The sequence below is a fragment of the Coffea eugenioides genome, chromosome 4 (genome assembly GCF_003713205.1).
Source record: "Coffea eugenioides isolate CCC68of chromosome 4, Ceug_1.0, whole genome shotgun sequence".
Classification (NCBI taxonomy): Eukaryota; Viridiplantae; Streptophyta; class Magnoliopsida; order Gentianales; family Rubiaceae; genus Coffea; species Coffea eugenioides.
Genome location: NC_040038.1, coordinates 22,852,277 through 22,862,045, shown reverse-complemented (window position 1 = coordinate 22,862,045; position 9,769 = coordinate 22,852,277). Strand labels below are relative to the sequence as shown.

Below are 9,769 nucleotides of genomic sequence, written 5' to 3'. Positions count from 1 at the left end.
AGGTGACTTGGTACACCTTAACTCCATACCAAATGGCGACTCCTAATTTTTATTTAAAACCCTTTTTAAACTATTATTTTTGGGTCAAAATCGTCGCACTTTAAGTCCCCTTTAGGCCCATTTTCTTTATTTATTTTCTAAAAATCAAAAACTCATTTTTCAAACACAATTAATCAAAATTCATTTCTTTATTCATTTTCTAATTAAAAATTCATTTTTCTCAAAATTCATCATAAATTCATTTTTATAAAATACTTTAAATTTTATTTAAAAAATAGGGCACGACAGTACGGTAGACTCTAAAACCACATTCATGCTACTACCACCATCAATAATGTGCTTTCTAGTCTCCTGTCCTTATCAAACTAAGGTTTGAATGAAGTTCTTCGCCAGTCTTCCTTTTGTGACTTTAGCACACTGAGGACATGCCTCACAATCGAGAGATAAGACGTGTCTTTTTTTTCGTCTTCCAAATCATCAACATTAAGTCATGCTATCTCAGTCACATAATCAGCACCTTCATCTTCCTCGACCTCTAGATTTTTCTTATCCCCGAAATCAGCATCAATGAGCAAGTTTCTCTTGTTAGGGCACTCCTATGCCATGTGTCCCTTCAAACCACACTTGAAACACCCATCTTTGTTCTTGTTTCGTCCATCGATTGTGGAAGCCTTAGTTTTTGTCTCTACAGGCTTGGATGTTACTTTCTGCTGATTTATATGGCTTGCCATTTGCAGCAAATCTTTTAGGAACTACCTCGGCGCCTTGAGTAATGAACCTCTTAATTAGTGGTTGCCGCAGGCTCTTTTCAAATCTAAGAGCTGCTTGGAATGCATTATCAACTGTGTAGATATCACGTCCCATCAATTCTTTGCAAATTTTAGGTATCAAACCCAACTTAAATATGGATAAAGCTTGTGCTGAGCTTTTTGTTCCTCCGCAGCGAATTTTTAGCTCCTCAAACTTGTTCATATACTTAGCAACTATCATTCCTCCTTGGCTTAAGCTATTCATATTATCAAAAAGATCAGCTTCATAATGTAGAGGCATGTACTTTCTTTTCAAACGCAGTTTCATCTCTTCCCATGGCAAGTCTAGTTATCCAACAAGTTGAAGTTCATGCTCCACTCCTGTCGACCACACTTGGGTTTGTCCAACAAGTTTCATGATAGCAAACTTAACTTTTCTCTCATCAGTCATATCATACCAATCAAAATAGTGTTCCAAAGTGGCAAGCCAATTAGAAAAAACCTTAGGATCGATTCTTCCATCGAAATCAGGAATATCGACTCTTACCTTTTTTGTGATGTCTCCTACCAAATCATAAGAGTCTTGTCTCCCTTATTTTGCCGATTGAACAATCTCATCAGCCATGTCAAGAAGAGAAGCGCGTGGCCTTCCAAAAGATGGGTTTAATCTATTTTCACTCCTACCAGATTGATTCTCGGTTGTGTTTTCAAGCTGTTCGAGATGCTCTGGTTCCTTTCCATTGATTTTGACCCCAGATCCGGACCCACCATTGCCTCTAGATTCAAGAATTTGTTGTTGTTCAGTATTAAAAACTTTGTCTTCTACATATTAACCCTCTCCAAAAGAAGATTAATGATGTTATCCTGTTCCTTGTCTGTGTATCGACCCCTATAATTCAACCCACTTCATATCATCATGGGAAAGCCTTGCTCTGATACCAAAACTGACGCAACACGAAGACTTGGCAGGCACAACAGCTTTGTAGAAAAGCTTATATATCGAATTTCACCCGAATTTAGATAGCAACTTGGAATAGAATGAGAAAATATGTTTAAGAATATGAAAATCTGATTAGTAATTCTAGAAATCACTCCTAGGAATCTTTAGGCATTACACCTAAAGTAGGATGTATCACACAATCCTAAGAAAGACATTGAGTCTGCAGGAAAATTTTATTGACGATAAAATCTAACTTTCCTTTGTGGAGAAGTGGTTATTTATAGGTGTTAGAACAAAGCCAACTTCAACTAATTAGGACTCCTAACTAGAATAGAATTCTAGTAGAAAGCTAGAAAGCTAAGCTTTCTTATTCCCCACAACAACTAAAATACTAAATACCAAACATAATTACTAAGCAAAAAAATACCATAAACATAAAATTCTTACAACTAACCAAATTACTAAAATACCTCTGCTGGTGAAAATCAGGAAACGAACTCGATAGGATTCAAACCAACTCCCAAGTTGGTTCCTTGCCATCAAGAGCATGCCAAATCAATACTTGGGCATTTGATGCATCCTTTCCACTCCTCCTATAAACCTTAGTGGATTTTTGTCACTTATCTCCATCACTTTTTATGTGCAATAATCTTTTATGTCACTTTCAAAGCTAGAAGGCCCCCGACCCTTGGCTTTGTTGTTTTGCATCTATCATTCCAATTTTGCGGCCAATGTACTTCACCCTTTAAGTTTTAAAATCCAATGAAGGAGAAGTTGAGGGCTTGTACGCAAAGAACTGATTTCCTTGAGTTGTTTGCTAAGTTTTAATATGTTTGAATTAGCGTATGATTGAGCATGTACAACCATATATTTTTTCGGTATATAGACATCAAATAATGTCCCAAGACAAATACCTAGTTATATATATTGATACGAACCAAGAGACACCATTGCGAACTATTCGAGTTCCCCTAGGACCCGTAACTCGAGCACGAGCTAAGAAGATGAGGGAGGAACTCCAAGGACTTGTTCATGAGATACAAGGCCAAGAAATTGTCCCCAAGGTCATTGAGGGGCTTGAGCATGAAGGAATGAAAGTCATCCATGTAGTGCACGTCAAAGAGAACCATGTGTGACCCTTCTCTAGCTAGTCACATTTGCTGTTTTAGTTAAGTCATTGTAATAAGGGCTTAATGGTCCATAGTCTTGCTTTATTTACCTAAGCGATGACCTCATAAGGTTATTTACCTAAGCGATGACCTCATAAGGTTGTTTACCTAAGGGATGACCTCATAAGGTTTGGTCAAGCCCACAATTCTTAGTCTTATGGAAATAGTCAAGCCTACAATTGTTAGTCTTAGTCAAGACCACAACTCTAGACTAGTTCCACATTTAGTTGTTCATCTCTATGTAAGGCTATAAATAGCCTACACTTCCAATGGTTTTGGCATTCAATCAATAAATCAGATTTTGAGAGTTTTCTTGGTTTCTCCAAGGCTTCTTGAATACCTTAGAATTTCTCTAGGTGTTCGTGACTTATCAATCTAGAATCGCACTAGGTTGTGGCGTCTTCTACCATTATACCAAGGTTCGTTAACCACGTGATTAACGGGTTGAGGTCATCCGCTCCAAACTTGGTGTCCTCTTGTCGATCCTGAAACTAATCTTTTACGGGTTTCGTCACAAGGTTGGCGACGTTCGTATCAGTTGGTAATCAGAGCTAGTTAAGAGGTATCACGTTATATCCCTTTATTTATTTCCTTTCAAGTCAAGTTGTCCAAAATTCTGTTTTCGTGTTCTAAGTTTGCTATCCGCAATTTCCAGATTTGTTGCATCGTGTTCTTGCGTTATTTTTCCAGATTTGTTGCATCATAAACTTGCGTCTAGTTGTTGTTAATTGCTGTGGTTAGCCTTGTTTAGTCCAGCCTTTTTTTTTGTGTCTTATTCTTGATTCTTTGTTTGTGTTTGTGTCTTGTTTCTATCCTGTTATATCCATTCAATTCCAGTCTTTTGTTCTATTTGATCATTCGAGGTTACTGTTCATCCGAAAAAAATCAGTTTGTAGCAAGGGTTTTAGAAGTCCTATCTAGTTATTACCTTGTGTTCTTGTTTACATACAAAAAAAAAATAGCTGGCTAACCTTACAAAAATTCCTGGAAATCTGTCTTGATCAAAACTTGGGTTTCTTGAAGTTCCTAATTGTTTAAAACCACAATCTTGAAGTTCTTGGAACTTTAGTTGGGATTCTTGAAGACAACCAAAATCTGTCTTGATCAAATCGTGAAATCTTGGATTGTTTGGGGAGGAAATCATCTTCAATTTCGTGTTTCTTGAATTCTGGAAATTAACATCTTGAATTCTTGAAAGAATCTTGAAGTTTCTGGGTTTTGGGAACCAAATCTTGGTAAACAACAAGGCTGCAAAATTCCAGCTGCCAAAATCCTTGTCTTCACCACAACAATCTTCTTTCTTGACTAAGAACATTTTAGCCACGAAATTTGACTCTTCTTGGCTGATTATAAAACAAAAACAAAGGAAGAAGAAGAACATTCAGCCTATTCAAGTCAAATTTCCCAATCTATTCAAGTCAAAATTTCCAACCTGTTCAAGTTAAATTTTCCACCCTTGTTCCCAAAAACAACCAAATCAGTTCCAATCTTGAACTTGACCTTAGAATTTGTGGGAACCAGCAAATAGGAAGACTAATCCTTGTTTCCAAAGGATTAAGGAAGAAAAGTCAGCCTTGGGTTTCCAAAACAGTCCTACCGCAACACAAATTCATCTTCCATTCGGATTCCATCTTTGCAACCATTGGGGAATTTCTGTCCAATCATTAATTCTGGAAATTATTATGCATCATTAGGTCAGTTTTAAGTGTCATTCTGAATCCTCTAAGTGTCCATTTATCTACCAAAACACTGCCCAGAAATGCAGCAACCAGCAGCTCAAAATTCCAGTTTTGGGTAGAGTTTTGTCTAGGATCCTTAAAATTCAACTTTGAGTCATTCATTGAGTCGTGGTCAGTCCCTTCATCTTTTGTTCTTTTTTCGTTCAAAGTGCTACAATCTTGTGACCCTGGTTGGTAAGTCGATCCACACTAGAAGGAGTTCTAACTTCTTCGAGGAGTTGACCGAGGAGCCTTGAAAATACCTTGGTAAGTTCATTAGAGTGTTCAAACACGAGAGCGAGAGTAAACACGTGAGGAAGTGTGCGAGATAAACTTTGCTTCTTTCCATTATTATTTTTTTTACCCTACCATGGCTAACGAGGGGGGAGCAAGCTCCCAAGCTTTTGATCTTAAACTTTTCACAGAAGCAATCAAAGGCGAATTGGGACGCATGATGGACCAAAAACTTGAACTGATGCACCAACGCATTGACAGCTTAGAGTTGTCTCATGGAAGCTCCAAAGGCAGCCGTGGAAAGGCATATGCACATGAGTCTAGCGACTCTAACTCAGACAACAACTATGAGCATAAGCAAAGTAGGTCCAAGCGTGATTCTAGGCCTTCAAATGACCACATTCCGGGCATAAAGATGAAAATTCCGCCTTTCCAAGGACGATCAGACCCCGATGCCTACTTAGAGTGGGAGAAGCGGATTGAACTTGTCTTCGATTGCAATACTTACTCGGAGGAGCAAAAGGTCAAGTTGGCCGTGGTCGAATTCACTGACTACGCCGTTGTGTGGTGGGATCAACTCTCCACTAGTCGAAGGAGGAGTCGTGAACCTACCATACAAACTTGGACGGAGCTAAGACGACTAATGAGGAAGCGTTTCGTACCAAGTCACTACTACCGTGACTTGTACCAAAAGCTTCAAACCCTCAACCAAGGAGCACGAAGTGTCGAGGACTATCACAAAGAAATGGAAATACTCATGCTACGGGCAGACATCATGGAGGATCGAGAAGCAACAATGGCACGCTTCTTGAACGGACTAAGGCCCGAAATCGCTGACCAAGTAGAGTTACACCACTATGTGGAACTTGGGGATCTGGTGGAAAAGGCCATCAAGATTGAAAGGAGGATTAAGAGGAGGGGTTCGACTCGGAGTTACTCCAACTTTTCACCCTCTTATCTCCGAACTACACCACCAAAGAAAAGGATAAAGGGCCGAGTAATTCCATCCCTTCAAGACCGAGGCCGGATATGACTAAGTGGGAGTCTAAGGCAACACCAAAGACTGCCATTGAGTCGAGCATGGGGCGAAATCGAGATACTAGATGCTTCAAATGCCAAGGCCGAGGGCATATTGCTAGCCAATGCCCGAACCAACGCACTATGATCATCTTACCCAATGGTGAGTTTTTCACCGATGATGAAGATGAGAATGAGGAGTTGCCATCCCTTGAGGAAGAAGAGGAAGCATTACCCGTCAATGAACGAGTTGGACTCGTTGTCAGACGAGCCTTAGCAACCCAAGTGAAAGCTGCCGACCATGTACAAAGGGAGAACATTTTCTACACCCGTTGCTATATCAAAGGCAAGGTATGTAGTTTGATCATAGATGGAGGTAGTTGTGCTAACGTCGCTAGTGCCTTGATGGTGGAGAAACTAGCACTACCCACTCTACGACATCCAACACCTTATCGTTTGCAATGGTTGAATGATAGTGGGGATGTTCGTGTGACCAAGCAAGTCCAAGTACCTTTCCGAATTGGAAAGTATGAGGACGTGGTGTTATGCGACGTGGTCCCTATGCAAGCATGTCACATACTATTGGGGAGACCATGGCAATTCGACAAGGGAGTTACATTCGATGGCATTACCAATAAATACTCCTTCAAGCAAGGCGAGAAGAGGATTGTGCTTGTGCCACTCACTCCTATCCAAGTTCGTGAAGATCAAGAAAGCCTGATCAAGGAGAGCGAGCTTGAGAATGAGAAGGAAAAAATAAAAAAAATCGAGAGCTCAACAGGAAATGATAAAGCCGAGAAAATTGAGAGGAAAAAGACATATAGTGAGCCGGCCAAAATTGAAAAGAGAGAGAAAAGGCAAAATCTATTGATAAAAGCCAATGTAGTAAGAAAAGCTTTGAGTGTTAATACACCCATCTTTGTACTTTTCTGCAAAGAGGTGTTGGTTGTTACAAGTGATCTTACTAACACTCTACCATCTAGTATTGTCTCTCTTTTGCAGGATTATGAGGATGTCTTTCCCGATGAGATTCCAAATGGACTACCACCAATAAGGGGAATTGAGCATCAAATTGACTTGGTTCCAGGTGCCCCACTTCCTAACAGACCAGCCTACAAAATGGGTCCAGATGAGACAAAGGAGCTCCAACGCCAAATCGAAGAGCTTCTAACAAAGGGATGGGCACGAGAAAGCTTGAGCCCATGTGCGGTTCCCGTCATCTTGGTGCCTAAAAAGGATGGAAGTTGGCGAATGTGCACTGACTGTAGGGCCGTTAATGCAATAACGGTAAAATATCGTCACCCTATTCCTAGACTTGATGATATGTTAGATGAGCTATATGGTGCTGTGATTTTCACTAAAATTGATCTAAAAAGCGGTTATCATCAAATTAGGATGAAAGAGGGGGATGAATGGAAAACGGCCTTTAAAACCAAACATGGCTTGTACGAGTGGTTAGTTATGCCATTTGGACTAACTAATGCACCTAGTACGTTCATGAGGTTGATGAACCATGTACTTCGTCCATTCCTTGGAAAATTTGTAGTTGTATATTTTGACGATATCCTGATTTATAGTAGGAGCTTAGATGAGCATGTTGAACATGTGAAGCTTGTTCTTGATGTACTTCGAAGGGAAAAGCTCTATGCTAACCTTAAGAAGTGCTCCTTTTGTACTGATCAACTTGTCTTCCTAGGCTTTGTTGTGAGTAAACAGGGAATCAAAGTGGACGAGGAGAAGGTTAAAGCAATTCGAGAATGGCCTACTCCAAGCACGGTGGGTGAGGTACGTAGCTTCCATGGTCTTGCTAGTTTTTATAGACGATTTGTTAAAGATTTTAGTACCATTGCTGCACCTCTAACTGCTGTAATTAAGAAAAATGAGCCATTTGTGTGGAGAGATGCTCAAGTACGTGCTTTCCAAATGCTTAAACATCAACTCACACATGCACCACTACTTGCATTACCATGCTTTGACAAGATGTTTGAAATAGAGTGTGATGCATCTGGGGTGGGAATTGGAGCTGTCCTAATGCAAGAGGGCAAACCAATTGCATACTTTAGTGAAAAACTCAATGGGGCAGCTTTGAACTATTCCACTTATGATAAGGAGTTGTACTCCTTAATCCGTGCTTTAGAAACTTGGCAACATTACTTGAGACCAAGGGAATTTGTCATACACACTGACCATGAGTCGCTTAAGCACATTAAGTCACAATACAAGTTGAATAAGCGTCATGTTAGGTGGATTGCATTTATTGAAACCTTCCCTTATGTGATTAAGTACAAAGTGGGGAAAACTAATGTTGTTGCTGATGCATTATCACGTCGGTACTCTTTGCTCACTCAACTTGATGCAAGGTTGTTAGGATTTGAATTAGTTAAAGAGTTATACACCAATGACCCAGATTTCTCAGGTATTTATGACTCTTGTGGTTCAGCAACTCAAGGTAAATTCTACATCCTTGATGGATTTCTTTTCTACCTCAATCGACTATGTATACCTAACTGCTCTATTCGCTCTTTACTTGTTAGGGAAGCACACGGAGGTGGCTTGATGGGACACTTTGGCGTGGCTAAAACCTTAGCTATCCTTCAAGAGCACTTCCATTGGCCAAGGATGAAACGAGATGTGGAGCGAATGGTGGCTAAATGCATTACTTGCCACAAAGCTAAGTCTAAACTTCAACCCTATGGCCTTTATAGTCCTTTACCTGTACCTAAGGAACCTTGGACCGACATTTCCATGGATTTTGTTTTAGGGTTGCCTAGGTCAAAGAGGGGAAATGATAGCATCTTTGTTATTGTTGACAGATTTTCAAAAATGGCACATTTTATACCATGTCACAAAACAGATGATGCATCGCACATTGCTGATTTGTTTTTCAAAGAAATCATTAGATTGCATGGCATGCCTAGGACAATTGTCTCTGATAGGGATGTCAAATTTTTGAGTTACTTTTGGAAAACTTTGTGGGGAAAATTGGGTACCAAATTGCTATTTTCTACTACTAGTCACCCACAAACTGATGGCCAAACTGAGGTTGTCAATCGTACACTATCTACACTCTTGCGTGCCATCATTAGAAAAAACATTAGAACCTGGGAAGAGTGTTTACCCCATGTTGAGTTTGCATACAATCGCACGGTGCATAGTTCTACTCATTTTTCACCATTTGAAATAGTCTATGGTTTTAACCCTTTAACACCACTAGACTTATCACCTTTACCTTCTTCTGAGCACATTAACATGGATGGTGCTAAACGAGCAGATTTTGTCAAGAAATTACACGCAGGTACGCCTAAACATTGAGCGAAGGATGGACCAAGTTGCTCAACGGGTTAACAAGGGACGCCAACGCGTTGTGTTTGAACCTGGTGACTGGGTGTGGTTACATCTACGCAAGGAAAGGTTCCCAGTCCAAAGGCGCAATAAATTACTTCCCCGAGGAGATGGGCCGTTCCAAGTCATCAAGCGCATCAATGACAATGCTTACAAACTGGACCTACCCGGTGAGTACAATGTGAGCGCTACATTCAATGTCTCTGATCTATCTCCTTTTCTTGCAGACGATGAAGCTGATTTGAGGACAAATCCTTTTGAAGAGGAGGGGGATGATACGAACCAAGAGACACCATTGCGAACTATTCGAGTTCCCCTAGGACCCGTAACTCGAGCACGAGCTAAGAAGATGAGGGAGGAACTCCAAGGACTTGTTCATGAGATACAAGGCCAAGAAATTGTCCCCAAGGTCATTGAGGGGCTTGAGCATGAAGGAATGAAAGTCATCCATGTAGTGCACGTCAAAGAGAACCATGTGTGACCCTTCTCTAGCTAGTCACATTTGCTGTTTTAGTTAAGTCATTGTAATAAGGGCTTAATGGTCCATAGTCTTGCTTTATTTACCTAAGCGATGACCTCATAAGGTTATTTACCTAAGCG

General features: G+C 40.3%; 1 pseudogene; it reads left to right on the top strand.

Moving 5' to 3' along the window:
* Nucleotides 1-4,946: 4,946 nt before the first annotated feature.
* On the top strand, nt 4,947-9,560 carry LOC113769196 (annotated as a pseudogene).
* The last annotated feature ends 209 nt before the right edge of the window (nt 9,561-9,769 follow it).